Genomic DNA, 13,691 nt, shown 5'->3' on the forward strand with positions numbered 1-13,691 from the left:
TCTGGTGCATTCGCCCAACGATATGCGACTTGCACAGAAAACAAAGTGCAGAGCATTGATATTCCGTATTCTATAGTTTGTACTGATTCTGTAATAGGTGCTATTTGTTTTAATACAAGCAGCTTATATATATTTGTCCTTATTCCCACCCAAAAACCTTTGGCCACTTCTTCCTCCGGGACGTTCGGTGTGGGGCCACGAGGGGTTACTGCATTTAAAGATTGAAGGACAAAAATGTTCAGCGAGGAAATGTCGAAGGTGAGGACTTCATTTTTTTTTTTTTTTTTTTGAGGGTGAGGACTTCAAATCCGTTGTTTGTCAGTGTGTCTGAGATGTATGTAGCTCCAGCGAGGTGTTGTGGTTGAGGGGCCTGTGGGAATTAGGGGGAGCCTTCCGGTATACGTGTTGTGTAAAGCTCTCGTGAAAGTCAGTGTAATATGAAATACCAGTAAGAGTGGGGCCAGATTCCAGGATCCATCCTCTGCGGTCCGCGGGTGCTCGCTGGCCTGAGCGGAGCCGGCGGTCTCCAGCTCCCAGATTAGGCTTTAAAAGTCCGTTAGGCACGGGTCTTGGGCTCCCTTGACGCCTGCAGACTGCACCCCACTCCCCACCCCTGCGGAAGCTGGGCCCCGCGCCACCACCTGGGCTCCGAGGCGGGGGTGGGGGGCGCCGGGGGCGTTCTGCGGGGTGAGCACTGGGGCGCAGAGGAGGCGCGCAGGGAGCGCGCTTGGGGCGCGCTGGGGAGCAGAGGAGACCGGCCCCTGCGCCTTGGACCGCACAGTGCTCTAAAGCTCACGAAACTTCACAGACCTGGTTTCTCTGTTTTTGTTGTTGCTGTTGTTGTTTTGTTTTGTTTTGTTTCTTCCCTTTCTTTAGGGATTCTGCCTCATGAGACCTAAAGTGAATGGGTCTGTGGATGGGGCTGCAGCTCGGTGTTTCAGGCGGTGTTGAGGCTGACGAGTGCAGCTGTCTTCGTTTTCTCTCTTCTGTGAATGTTCGTGTCTTGGGTGGCACCAAGTCCCATGGATAATGGCATAATGGTCCAATGGCATAATATTGAAGAGAATACATTGGACTGTATATTCTTTTAATAAAGGAGGAGAAACGTGGCTAAGCGCACGAAAAAGTACGGTTGGAGGAGCCGGGGTTGAACCCGGGACCTCGGCCGCGCGAAGCACACGCTCTGCCACTGAGCTACACCCCCACCCGCTCGAGGCTTTCCCGGATCTCCTATAAAATTTAAATTGTATCTGTGGCTCGCATTAGTTTCTGTTGAAACTAAATGTGCCCAGTTCGACTAGATTTCAGGAAGCACCTTCATCGTGAAAGTGATTTAGGTCAGCAGTGGCGTTTTAGCCTTTTCGTGTGAGATATAGGAGTTTAAGTTCAAGTCCTGTTGAAGAATCATGTTTCCTTTTCCTCTCTGTTATTTCCAACTTTTATACGGAAATCAACTGGGGCTTTCTAAAGAGCACGTTAGCGTGTGTTGCTCCATCTCTCAAGCCTGCTGTTGACTCGACTGGGTTCCAAAAAGCAGGATGGGCGGGGCGTGGGCAGGAGAGGTCAAATCCAGGACTGCAACAGATTGAGAAAGCCCTAAATGTATACAGTACAGTGATTTTTTTTTTTTACGCTGTCCTGACCTAGGCAGGCAACTTTGGAGGCTCTTTGAAGGATCTGCGAGATAGATGAAACAGTGAATTTAACAATGAAAGGCAAGGGAGAAATTTGAGGAACAAGGTAGATTGATACAGGATTTGGACTCTTACTGAAGTCTAATACTTAGTATTTAGGAAAGCATGCAGGTTGGATTTTGCAGATGGTGATACCTTTTGCAAAGAATAGTAAATATAGGAGGAGGGGTGAGAATTGTTTGTTGTTGTTGTTATTGGTTTGTTGATTTGTGTATAGGTAGGGCATAAGAGGGAAATGTATAGTTTGGGTTTAGAAATGACAGAATTTAAATGTCTGTGGATTCGCCTCTTAGGATGTCTGCCCTAAGCACATTACAATCTGCAGACATCTCTGAACCCGAATTTCAGATATTTATGTGGCTGGGAGGAGAGGGCTCTTTAGAAGTGGGTAGAGTAAGGACTTAAAGTTATCCACTAAGCCTAGTAGATAAAGAACTTATTATTGGTATTAATGGAAAAAAAAAACGGGATTGCTCCTACATCGATCTCATTTTTTAAAGTTTATACTCTTTGCTATGGTCTTAAATTTTCCTTAGAACAAAAGTAAAAGTCTCATTTCCTACCATGAGCTTCCAGATAAGATGATTATCTCTTCTTTGACCCTCTTTGTTGATCTATGACTGTTTTAATTATAGCAGACTACATATCAAACTTCTCAAAATTGAACGACTTTAAACCATCCATTACATTTGCTCACAATTCTCTGGGTCAGAAATTTTGGCTGGGTCCCTTCTGCTGCTTGGAGCCAGTTGGGACTGTTCACTGCTCTTTATTTAGCTGGTAGCAGGGTTGGACTCAAAGGTCTGAGGAGGCTCCACTGTGGTGTATCAGTGCTTCTCTATCTAGTTTCCTGTTCACTTTTCTCTCCATGGTTCTAGGTTGGGCTTTCTCATAGCACGCTGATCCCACTGTAGTCAGACTCCTCACAGAGCAGCTTCTGAGACTGGCTATTGCAAAAGAAGCAAAAGCAGAACCTGCAGATCATGTAAACTGTCTGTGCAAGGAAACAGCATCACTTCCTCTAGTCCCCAAAGGAAAATCTTTGAGCAGAAACACTGTTCACAGGGGCTGGTTTATTGAAAGAGAGGGTCTCTTGCTGCCACAGCATGCATTCAGTGCAGAGCATCTCGTTTTCGCCATCTTCAGGTACAGTCGAATGGGAAGGAGACAAGGAGACGGTTGACTTCTTAGAAGCCAAGACCTCTCCATTACCTGATTTGCCTGAAAGTGAAATATTCTGGGATGAACACTATTTTGTCTCCAAAATTAAAGCAGATCAATGACGGGATTTTCCTTAGACCTCTCCATTACCTGATTTGCCTGAAAGTGAAGTATTCAGGGATGAACACTATTTTGTCTCCAAAATTAAAGCAGATCAATGACGGGATTTTCCTTAGTCGTTTTTTTCAGGCTCTTAACTGAAGAAACAAAAGCCTGTGTTTGAATTCCTGTATTCTGTTCCTGGTATGTAATAAAGGATCAGGGACAGTTGTTTGTCCAAGGCATTCGGCTTGCCATCTGAAGTGCTTTTCCAGAGACAGATGAGATCTTGCTCACATCACCCTAATTTCTCTCATTCTCTTGTCTTTAGGATTAGCTATTCTGGCTAAAGAAGTTGCACAGGGGTCTCTCCCTCTCCTTCTCTCCTCCACTCATCCCTTCTCTCTCCCTCTTTCTCTTCCTCTCACTTGGATCTTCCTTTTTTAAGTCCTATTGCAAAACGATGGTCCAGGTGACAAAGTTGGTTGCATTTGGGGATGTTGAATAAGTCTTTCCTTCTCCTTTCTTTCTTCTGATGTTTCACCAGTCATTTTTACTTTCCATGTGAGCAGAAAAACAAAAACAAAAAAACAGAAAAGTGGACTCGGCATCCCTGAAAGAATGTACCAATGTGGAGCAAAACAGAAAGAAATGCCTCTGGAGGTGCTGGGCATTGAACCCAGGGCCTCATGCATGCAAAGCATGCGCTCTACCACTGAGCTACACCCCCCGGACAACAACTGCTTGTTTTGTGATATATTAGGAAATGTGGTATCTTCTGTATTCTTTGGCAAGGCCATTTGTGTGTGTGTGTGTGTGTGTGTGTGTCAGAAAATTTATTCTGTTAACTGAATTAATTCTACGTTTCTAAATTGGATTGTTTTCCAGAATAGTAAATTCTAAGTCCAGATTTAAGCCATTCCTGCTCCTAGGTTCTTCCCAGCCAGGGACAGTCTTCTCTAAGATCTTCTTACTGCCCTAATGCCTGTGTTTTGTTTTGTTTTATTTTTGAGAACCACTTTGGAAAGTCTTGAGTTAGGAGTTTCCCTTCATTCTTTTTCTCTACCACGTCTTTCTCCTCCACAGGTCGCTCTACCTGATTTCCATTGGCTGTCTTGTCTGCACCCACCTCTTCAAGTGTCTTTGGTCTGTAATCACTCTCTTCCTCACTTTCTAGACCACTTGCCTTTCTCACCGGCCAACTTCAAGACCAGGATATCTTGCTCTAGAAAACCAAGGAAGCACTTTGACAGCCTATATGCAAAATGAAAATCATTATTGCTCATTTCCAATCATGTTGGGTTCCTCAATTCCATATCTTCAGAAGTGGTCTTCACCCTACAGCTGGTTCGAAAGTTTAGAAAAGAGAAAAAAAGGAGGCAGGGTAGAAGGGAGGGAGAGTTAGGGAGAGAGGGAGGGAGAAAAGGGGAAAGAAAGAGAGAGAGAGACAGAGACAGAGACAGAGAGAGGGAGAGGAAGAAAACGTTTGAGTTCCACTCCCTACTTCTCCCTGCCTCTCCTTTCCCAAGCAACCATTGATGTAATTCCTGTCACTATAGATGAGTTTGAATTTTCCAAAGTTTTATGCAAATGGGATCATATATTTACTTTTTTGATTTCACTTCTTTCACTCGTCATAATTATTTTGAGTTTCACCCATGTTTAACGTATCAATAGTTTACTCCATTTTATGCTGAGTAGTATTCCATGGTATGGATATACCACAATTTGTTTATCCATTCACCCATTTAAGCTAAGCACTTGGATTGTTTCCAGTTATTGGCTATTACAAATAAAGCTGATACAAAAATTTGTACACAAGAATTTGTATGGACACAATTGTTTTATTTTTTCTTTTGGATACATACTTAGGATTTGAGTGGTTGGATCATGGGGTTGGTATAGCTTCAATTTTTTAAGAAACTGCCAAAGTGTTTCAAAATAGTACTTTTCTATTACTGCTAACAGTGTATGAGAGTTTCATTTCTTCTGCATTCTAACCAACATGTGGTATGGCTAACACTTTTAGATTTTAGCAACTCTTATAACTGCAATGGTGTGTCATTATGGCCTTAATTAATATTTCCTTAATCACTGATGTTGAGCTTCTTTTGCTTACTTGTCATCCTTATTGCTGCTTTGGCAAAGTATCTGCTTAAATATTTTGCTATTTTTAAATCAGATTTTCTTATTGTTGATTATTTAGAGCCCTTTATATATTCTGGATGTAAATTCTTTATCAAATATATGGTTTGCAGAGGTTGTCTCATGGTCTGTGACACTTGCCTTTCTGTTCTCTTAAACATATTTTGCACAGAACAGGATTTAAAATTTTTTGATGAGGTTGCGTTTATCAAATGCTTCTGTTGTCTTATCTACAAAATATTTGTCTGACCCAGGGTCACAAAAATTTTCTACGTAAGGGACCCCACACATTTTTTCTTTAGTTTCCTTAATTTTTTGAGACAGGTCTGGGTTAAGTCACAAGATGAGGAAGAGTGGAAAGTCTTTCCGTTGGAGCCCAATTACCTCTCTTCTGCCCTCCTTCTCACCTATCTTCCCTTGCTGCCAGGAATTGGATCCAAGCCATATAAGAGAGAGGCAATAGGTTCCCCAAATTTCTGAGTAAGAAAATGTACTGGATGATTAAACAGCAACCTTTAATCTGAATCTCCTAAAACAGAAGTTGAGAACAATCCAAATTTGGAAAAATAAATACTGGGAAACTTTGCTCCTGGGTAGCATTAATAGCTCAGCTGGGAGAGACTTAGACTGAAAATCTGAAGATCCCTAGTTCAACCCCAGGTTTTGGCAGGGTGGGTGCTTTGGTGAACTGAGGACAGATTCTATTTGCCACCTTCAAACTCCATAATAATTACACCTTTGAATTTATGTTTTGTAACCGAGGTTCAATGGGATAGTGGACGTAGTATGTGAACAAAGGAAATGAGCACAATGTGCATGTTTGGCTTTCCCTGCATCTCTTTCTTCACACAGCGATCGTAATGCTCCTTGGATTTTGGTGTGTGAAATAAAGGTGAACAATAAAATTCATGCTGATAATTTACAATGTTAATTCTACTTAATTAGAATGATATTAAATAAGCAAATGAAAAATACATAATAGGTTGAGAAAGACCAACGAAGAAAGGAAAAAGCCTTATATTTTATTGTTACTTTGAATGGTACTTTCTCTCTACTTTTTAAATTTTTTAAAATATTATTTGTTTGTTTGTTTACTGGATGACAGGACAGTCAAGAGGAAGAATCGATGTTGGGGAGAAAGCCACAAACCACTGCTTACACGTGACCCCAAGAGTGATCGCATATTATACTTCAGATTTTTATTTCAAAGGAATTAAGGCAAGGCCTTACACGCACAGCCGTAAAGATTCTGGATTTCTGTTAGAGCACAGCTGATATCAGCGCTGATTTTACACCTGGCAAGGCAGGGGCAGGTGTGATGGCTGGAATACAGCAGGTGGAGAAGGCAAGGGCAGGGCCAAGCCGGGGGTGGACTGCAGGCTTCTCCTCCTGTTTTGAGTACAGGATCTTGCATTTTCATTTTCACTGGACCTGTACCTTATGCAGCCCGGCTGGTCAACAGTCCATCACCATTCATAGTATGCTTTCACAAAGTTCTTGGATTAGATATACCAATCTCCGAGGCCACCCCCAGGCTCCCACACACATATAGGTGAATTATAACCTCAAGAGCACCTGTGGGTATCCTATTAAAATTCATGCCCACAGAGTTCCCTCTCGGAACTTCAATTAGTCCGTTCATGACTATATGAAATCAAATTGGGACTTGATCCCTGAGATATCGCAAGGGAACTTGTGGTCTGTATCTATAAAAAGACACATTGAGAAAACAGGGTTGCTTGCTAATATCACCTCATTGCTCTTTGCTTCCTGAATACTGTCTTGACTTGTGTGGCTGTGATCAAACCAGTTCCCCTTTGTTTCCAACGTCTTGGGATGCTGTTACGTCTGAAGTCGTGGGGTGCGTAGTAAGGGCCAGGGAGCATGCGGAGGGGAGGCCTATGGTGGAAATAAAAACTACAAGATAAGAGCAAAACGCTTCCGCGAGGGGCGAGCAAACCTGCAAACAGAAAATACCCCTCAGGCCCCGCTGGGATTCGAACCCAGGATCTCCTGTTTACTAGACAGGCGCTTTAACCAACTAAGCCACGGAGCCCACACGAGAGGTCTCGGAATTCTCCCTTCGGAGATGGATCTTGCCCTGCGGCCGTTTCTGAGCAGACCCCACCTTTTCTCGGGCTTCCATCCTCTCGGTTTCTGAGCGGCTCAGAGTCCCCGGGTCGCAACGAGCGCGGCCCACGCCCCGGTTGGCGGGTGTTCTCGCTCTTGGAGCCTGGACGCGCCTCGCGGGAACCTGCAGGCGGAGGCGGAGGCGGAGGCGGAGGGCGGGGGCTTTGCGCAGACATCCCCGAGCACCCACCCGGGCGGGACGCCGCAGGAGAATTGCTCGTTCTCAAGGCCGGTTTGGTGAAGGGACAAGACGCGCGCCGCTGCAGCAGGGCCTCTTCCCTTTTCGCCCCTTTTGCACCTTGACTAGGTCACTACAGGCGCCCCAGCCCCGCGGTGGGCGGCGAGGTCCTGCGGACCGGGCCCCGCGCTCCCCGGCCTCCGCGCCGTCCCGCGGGGTCCCCGCTGCATCCCGAGGCCCGAGCCGCCGCCGCCTGCGCTCGGGGAGGGGGTTTCCAGGACCAGAGTCTGCAGAGCGGCCCCGGGAACCAGGCCCTATGGAGAGGGAACCGCACACCAGCGGGAACCCGAGGGCCCGGCGCGGGGCAGGCGGCTCCGGGCTGGGGGGCGGGGGCAGAGGAGGGCGTTGGTGGGGGGCGGGGGCGGGGGGAGGGGAGGGGAGCCCCGCCGCGGATTGCAGGCCGTTTTCTACCAGGTGATGCTGACAGGACGGAACGGCTTGGCGCCTCCCCTCCTCCCCCCCCCGTCCTCTTCTGTGAGGTTCTGGTGGCGGCTGTGTCCCAATTTACACTTTCTGATTTTTGTGACAGTTGCTTTCCCGTGAGTTGGAACCATTGTGGTGAGTGTCTAGTCTGGCACTGTTCACACTGTGTTCCTTTAGCAAATGGGTACGGTCCTTGGGTTCCATTTCTCAGCATTTTTGGAGATAACGAAAGACGCAAGAACGAAAAGAAGAGAAAAATGAGGGAGCTCGAGAAGCGTTTCCTTTGGTCTCCTTCACCCTCTGAGCGGTGCCTGGGTCTACTCACAGGCTGCGGAGGAGCAGAGGGGCTTCCGGGGTTCACCCCACCACCGCCCTCCTCCTCCTCCTCCCCCTCCCCCCCGCCCCTGCCCCCACCCCACCCCCACGCCGGGATTGGACCCACCCGCGCACACGCGGAGGACGGTGGACGCCGAGTTCCTGGGCGGCAAACGTACTGGGCAGACGGACAGTCCCACCTGAGGCATCTGGAACCACCCGGAGCGGAGGTGGAAGACGAGCCGAGTGTTGAGGGGGAAAGAGCCAAGAAAAGGCCTTTTCCCAGCGGCCGAGATAGCTCAGTTGGGAGAGCGTTAGACTGAAGATCTAAAGGTCCCTGGTTCGATCCCGGGTTTCGGCAGCCGCGAGCGTTTTGTCCCGTCGCCGGGGTTGTGGCGGGTCCCGTCCGCGCAGGACCTTACAGGACTGATGATGGACTGTGCGCAAATAAAACTTCACATTATACACTCTGAGTTTTGAATTTCATAAACTTAACGTGTCACTAAATGGTAATCTTTATTTTTTCAAATTTTTGAACTAGTATCTGGTGCTCGCTTGGGCCGCACATGCTCGGTGCACCTGGCCCGGCTGTTTCGGGTCGGCACAGGCAGGCGCGGGGACGGGGACGGGGACGGGCTGTGGCTGCCCCCTCCGCTCCTCTCCGCCTCCCACCGGTTGTCTCGCCCTTAGTCGCCCAGACGGTAGCAGATGCACAACCGCGTCAGGGTCCCGCGAGTCTCTGCACCGGGAGGTCCCACCGCTGCCCTGTTCCCACCGCCCACCCCTTGACCCCTCAGTTACGGAGCTCGGACTCCGGCTACCGCATCGCGCGGGGATCTGTGTGCACCTGGTTGCTGGTACCCACGGAGGTCCTCGGCGACGGGACAAAACGCTCGCGGCTGCCGAAACCCGGGATCGAACCAGGGACCTTTAGATCTTCAGTCTAACGCTCTCCCAACTGAGCTATCTCGGCCGCTGGGAAAAGGCCTTTTCTTGGCTCTTTCCCGCTCAACACTCGGCTCGTCTTCCACCTCCGCTCCGGGTGGTTCCAGATGCCTCAGGTGGGACTGTCCGTGTGTCCAGTACGTTTGCCGCCCAGGAACTCGGCGTCCACCGTCCTCCGCGTGTGCGCGGGTGGGTCCAATCCCGGCGTGGGGGTGGGGTGGGGGGCAGGGGCGGGGGGGAGGGGGAGGAGGAGGAGGAGGGCGGTGGTGGGGTGAACCCCGGAAGCCCCTCTGCTCCTCCGCAGCCTGTGAGTAGACCCAGGCACCGCTCAGAGGGTGAAGGAGACCAAAGGAAATACTTCTCGAGCTCCCTCATTTTTCTCTTCTTTTCGTTCTTCCGTCTTTCGTTATCTCCAAAAATGCTGAGAAATTTTGATAAGGAACACTAACTTTGAAACCCAATTAAGCAAAATATTATCCCCAAAGAGAATTCCATTCTTCCAATTATTAGCAATAAGAATAATTTACTCAACTATTAATATACTCTAATTTTTTTAAGGTGGAAAATTTTTCCTCTCTTGTTATGTAAGTATATCCTTGATTTTGCCATGTGACCTGCAAATTCTAAAATATTTACCTTTGGCCATTTACAGAAAAGGTTTGCCAAAACTCCTGTTCTAGAGGACCTTCTTCATTGAGTCATTGAGTCCTTGAGAAATGTGTTAGTGAGGAGACCAACAGCCTCCTTCCCAAGAAGTGCCTGCAGTGGCTATTCTCTTCTGGCCAAGAGTGACAGTCATAGACACTACAATTAAAATGATTCCTTGAATCCGGTTGTGATGATGAGATACTGGAGGAGCTGTCTCTTGCAACTGGGCATCCTGGATCTTGGGAAATAACTATGGGGTGAAATCAGAGATCGAGATAGGCCTGCAGTAAAACAGACCTGATTCTACTGATCACAAGATCTCTCCCAGTCACCCTCTGACCGATAGACCACGGTGGCATTTTGTGTTCCAATATTTGGTGTCAGTTCAGAGTCGTGTTCAATAATCTCCAAACATTCTATCTCCAGCACACGATTGTCTTGACAAGTGGAGTTTCTTCTGGGAAGGCTAGAAAAAAAATATTTGCCATATACATTTTTAGCTGTGTACCAAATACCTTTCTCAGGTGGGGCCAGTATCCTCTTCATTCAAGGAGATCTAGATTGGATTCCTGATGTATGAGATACCAAGTGAAGAAAGGCCAGCCAGAAGCTATCAGAGTTCTCTGTACAGGCCAAAATAATAGACACAAAAGCTATTGCAGTTCTGGAAGAATTCTAAACATAAATGCCATGAACAAGGTCATGAAAGATGTCCAGGGTGGTGATTCCTACGACTTCTCCATTCAGCTGGCCTATTTGGCCTGTGCCGAAGGCAGCAGCAAACTATTGTGAATTTAAGGAAGTGATGATTTCAATTACAATGAAATTATTTCCTTACTGGAACAGATAATCATGGCCACTGGTACTTGACGTGTGGCTCTTGCTGTAGAAAATTATTCATTCTTCACGATGATAGAAACTGACCATTTGGGGCTGAATTCTGCCTCTCCAAAATTATGTGTTGAAGTCCCACTCCTGTGGTTGACAGTTCCACTCAGACTGCGACTGTATTTACAAATAGGGCCCCTCAAGAGATAATTAAGGTAAAATGAAGTCATATGGCTGGGCCATAACCCAGCATGACTTATTATGGGCTGCGTCCTTAGAAAAAGAAGAGATAAGGACACAGAAAACATGCAAACTGAGGAGAGACATGTGAAGACACAAGAAGGTTGCTTCAGGGAGAGAGACCTCAGAAGAAACCAAACTTGCTGACATCTTGATCTGGAACTTTGAGCCTCCAGAACTGTGAGAAAATAAATTTCTGTTGTTTAAGCCATTGAACCTATGGTGTTTTATTATGGTGGCCCTGGCAAACTAATACAGCCATCAAGCATGGTTTGTCGTTGGTTGGCAGGGCCAGCAAGATACTTCTGCTCTCACCATAGGATCATTTAATATTCCCAGCCTTTAATAATCTAGTCATGGAGGGATCCCTGGGTGGCTCAGCAGTTTGGCGCCTGCCTTCTACTCAGGGCGTGATCTTGGAGTCCTGGGATCCAGTCCCACATTGAGCTCCCTGCATGGAGCCTGCTCCTGTCTCTGCCTCTCTCTCTCTGTCTCTCTCATGAATAAATAAATAAAATCTTTTAAAAAAATAATCTAGTCATGGGACATTGATCACTTCTCCATTTTTCAGGGTATGGCATTGGCCCATTATATTGATAATCACAGACTTATTGGACCTGCTTTTGACCCCGTGGTCTAAAAGTAGCAGGTGCTTTAGACTCATTGGTACAATACATGTGAGCCACAGAGGGAGAAATGAGCCCTACAGAAGTTCAGGAGCCCATCATCTCAGTAAAATTTCTATGGAGTATGTTGAGATAGCCGTTCAGAGGTGATGAGCAAGTTGCTGCCTCTGGCTTCTACCACTAGAAAAGAAATAAAATGTCCAGTGGGTCTCTTTAAATTTTGGAGGCAGAACAGAGTCATTTGGACCTAATATTCTGACTGACTTACCAGGTAGCTTGGAAAGCTACCACGTTTTTTTTTAAATTGAGATATAATTGACATATATCATTATATTACTTTCAGGTGTACAACATAACGATTCAATATTTGTATGTATTGCAAAATGATCACCACAGTAGGTCTAGTTAACATGTGTCATCATGCAGAGTTACAAAATTTTTTTTTTCCTTGTGATAAGAACTTTCAGGATGTAATCTCTTAGCAATTTTCAAATATGTAACACGGTGTTATTAACTGTAGTCACCATACTGTACCTTACATCTCCATGACTTCTTTATTTTATGAATGGAAATCACTCCTTTTACCCATTTTGCCTCCCACCCCTGCCTTTGGCAACTACCAATCTCTTCTATCTAGGAAAGCTACTTATTTTGTGTGAAGCCCAGGAAAAAGAAAGTTGTGCAAAAGGTCCAGGCTGTATGAAGCCTACATTGACTCCTCTCCTCTATGACACACCAAAGTACTTCAAGTGTCTATGCAAGAGATGGCATTTGGAATTTTAGCACTCTTCTACAAGTGAATCACATGACAAACCTTTGGGATTTAGTGGCAAAACTACAGCATCCTTTGCAAATTATTATCCTCTTTAAAAAATATATATAGTCTCTGGCTTGCTATTGGGTTCAGGAGAGCTTGAATGCTTGAGCACGAATGACTAATTTACCACGAGAATAGGGCTTACAGTCATGACAGAGGTCTTCTCTAATCCATGCTGCTGTGAAACTGGGCATGCACAACATCAGTTCATCATCAAGTAGAACTAGAATATCTGAGCAGGTCTACATGCAGGAATAATTTACATGAGAAAACAGCTTCTATTGCCTTGGTCCTTACACTTAGTACATTTCTTCTGCTCTTTCAGGCTACATCTACAGCCTCATAGGGCATTTCTTTTTTTCTTCTTCAAATTTTTATTTAAATTCTAGTTTACCTATAGTGTAATATTGGTTTCAGGAGTAGAATTCAGTGATCCATCACTTACATATTACACCCAGTGCTCATATTACATCCAGCCCTCCTTAATATTTATCCCCCATCTAGCCCATCCCCCACCCACCTCCCTCCATCAACACTGAGTTTGTTCTCCATCATTAAGAGTCTCATAGTTTGCCTTTCTCTCTTTTTTCCCTTCCTATATGTTCATCTGTTTTGTTTCTTAAATTCCATATATGACTGAAATCATATGGTATTTGTCTTTCTCTGACTGACTTATTTCACTTAGCATGATACACTTGTAGCTCCATCTATATCATTGCAAATGGCAAAATTTCATTCTTTTTGATGGCTGAGGAATAGTCCATTGTCTCTAAATACCACATCTTCTTTATCCATTCATAGACATTTGTGCTCTTTCCACAGTTTGGATATTGCTGATATGCTGCAATAAATATCAGGGTGCACATACCCTTTTAAATCAGTATTTTTGTATCTTTTGGGTAAATACCCAGTAGTACAATTGCTGAGTGGTAGGGTAGTTCTATTTTTAACTTTTTGAGGAAACACCGTACTGTTTTCCAGAGTGGCTGCATCAGTTTGCATTCCCACCCACAGTGTAAGAGGATTCTCATAGGGCATTTCCTATAACCAAAAAGAAAAAAAGGCCAGGCTTGGTTTATAGGTGGTTCTGCATCATATGCTGGCATCACACAAAAATGATCAGCTTCCAAAGTACCTGAAGGCCAGTGGTAAAGGCAAATCTTCCCTGTGGGCATTGCTTCAAGCAAGGCACCTGACTATTTTGCTTGCAAGGACAGATTTAAGGTAGAGGTCTACACTAACTAATGAGAAATAGCTAACAGTTTGGCTGGATAATTAGAGGTTTGAAAGGAAAATTATTGGTAAAGTGGTAACAAAGAAGTCTGAGAAGGAGGTGGATGGATAGATTTCTTCATGTGCAGAGTCTAAGGATATTTGTTTCC

At 45.6% G+C, this 13,691-nt stretch overlaps 4 non-coding genes across 4 annotated transcripts; 1 reads left to right on the forward strand and 3 right to left on the reverse strand.

The window, feature by feature from the left end:
* Window positions 1–3,612: 3,612 nt before the first annotated feature.
* TRNAA-UGC (transfer RNA alanine (anticodon UGC)) lies at window positions 3,613–3,684 on the reverse strand. The gene has a single exon. It is a non-coding gene; the product is annotated as a tRNA-Ala (tRNA).
* A 3,397-nt stretch (window positions 3,685–7,081) lies between these two features.
* TRNAT-AGU (transfer RNA threonine (anticodon AGU)) lies at window positions 7,082–7,155 on the reverse strand. Its single transcript has one exon. It is a non-coding gene; the product is annotated as a tRNA-Thr (tRNA).
* A 1,338-nt stretch (window positions 7,156–8,493) lies between these two features.
* Window positions 8,494–8,566, forward strand: TRNAF-GAA (transfer RNA phenylalanine (anticodon GAA)). The gene has a single exon. It is a non-coding gene; the product is annotated as a tRNA-Phe (tRNA).
* A 539-nt stretch (window positions 8,567–9,105) lies between these two features.
* On the reverse strand, window positions 9,106–9,178 carry TRNAF-GAA (transfer RNA phenylalanine (anticodon GAA)). Its single transcript has one exon. It is a non-coding gene; the product is annotated as a tRNA-Phe (tRNA).
* Between the last annotated feature and the right edge of the window lie 4,513 nt (window positions 9,179–13,691).

This window comes from Canis aureus, chromosome 37 (genome assembly GCF_053574225.1).
Source record: "Canis aureus isolate CA01 chromosome 37, VMU_Caureus_v.1.0, whole genome shotgun sequence".
Classification (NCBI taxonomy): Eukaryota; Metazoa; Chordata; class Mammalia; order Carnivora; family Canidae; genus Canis; species Canis aureus.